Here is a 1,521-nt window from a genome sequence, read left to right on the forward strand (position 1 = left end):
TTTGCACATTTCTCATATCAATTGTAATTAATAAATTAGTTAACGGAGAGAAGTAGTCTGTCATATTTTGATCCATCAAAGAACACGCAGGAGAAGACCCTAAAGAGAAAGGTATAAAGAAAATATGTGGAACAGTACCTGATGAATTAGGAAAGTGGGAAATTAGTACCTGCCTATTTTAATACTGTGGGAAGAAGAATCTGTTCTTCATTACTTGTGCATTTTTAAGGTTTTCTCCAACACCGTTCAGCTAAAGGGGTTAGGGTTCAACCTGCTAACTGGCCTTTTATGGTCTATAAGTATTTTGACTTTTTAACTTTTTGAAAGGTGACACAACTTTCCAAAACAAGATAAGTCTAGCTAAATTAGTTTCTAAGTGAACTAATTGTCCAGACCTGGAAATCAGAAAAGATTGGTTTGTTTCCCAGTTTTCTCAGGACTGGCCTTCGTGCAGCTGCCCTTCTCTTAATTGAAATCGTTACCTCTGACCAATTAAAAAAGAAAAAGTTCCCCTCTCATTTCATGACTTTTATTTCAAATCTAAGATAGTTTCAAAACCTAAAATAAGATTACTTTAATGCAACACATGCTTTGAAAAGGAAATTAATACCATGAAAAGTAAATCTGAAGGGTGATTATCATGATTTCATTGTGGTTAGAGGAAGGTTTGAAGTTCAATGAGCCACTAACTCTTTGGAAAAGATGAGCAATTAAAGCTGATGAACAACAGCTGTGGCACCTGACACCTGAGCATTATTTAAACTTCAGATGTGCTTTTCCCTGTTAGTTGGTCACTGGAAAGATGGCGGTTGTTAAGTTTCTGCTTAGTTGTGTGTTGATCAGCTGGTTTGGCAAAGGTTTGTATAGTATTATATGTTTCCTTTTAAATTAATTGTCAAGTAGTCTGCAGCATATAATAAAGTAAATAAAGGTGGGGTCTTTGTGTAGCTTGAGGTTGGTTAAAATTGTGATTAAACCCTCTACAGTGCAGCTAATGTTCAGTATACATGGGTTCTGTAATATGTTGGGTCACTGAACAACTGCTGACATTGGGATGTTTACAGGGTCACCTATGCCAGTTGATGAGACTGGATTAAATGAAGTGCAGAAGACCAAAATGAGTAAGAATATGCAAACCTCTTTGTTCTTTAACAACCATCTGTGTTCTAACAGTATGCTCTTTTTGTATGGCAGTCCTCTCTCCTAATGAGATTTCTCTGAAGAAGACAATTGCCTTCCTCCAGTCATTGGATTCCATGTGGAAGCAGAATACTAGAAGTGAGCAGCCTGTCCTACAATATAAATGTATTTAATCAGAGCTTCATTTGTATTGTGACTGGAACTACTTGGAACATTTCTTTTAGTGCTGTTGGAAACCAATAAAGTGGAAGCTGAGATGCCATTTGGTTTTAGGGCTCATGACCAGGCTGTAAAATTGGAGAGCGGAATTGGTTGGCATGATTCCGGGGACATGATGACGACGGCCACCAACGGCACGTCAGCCGGCGACATGATGATGAC

General features: G+C 37.9%; 1 long non-coding RNA gene across 1 annotated transcript; it reads left to right on the top strand.

Annotated features, from left to right (window-relative positions):
- The first annotated feature begins 751 nt into the window (after positions 1 to 751).
- LOC121632726 lies at positions 752 to 1,286 on the top strand. The gene is made up of 3 exons (XR_006008960.1): positions 752 to 857; positions 1,065 to 1,121; positions 1,195 to 1,286. It is a non-coding gene; the product is annotated as an uncharacterized LOC121632726 (long non-coding RNA).
- The last annotated feature ends 235 nt before the right edge of the window (positions 1,287 to 1,521 follow it).

This window comes from Melanotaenia boesemani, chromosome 21 (genome assembly GCF_017639745.1).
Source record: "Melanotaenia boesemani isolate fMelBoe1 chromosome 21, fMelBoe1.pri, whole genome shotgun sequence".
Classification (NCBI taxonomy): domain Eukaryota; kingdom Metazoa; phylum Chordata; class Actinopteri; order Atheriniformes; family Melanotaeniidae; genus Melanotaenia; species Melanotaenia boesemani.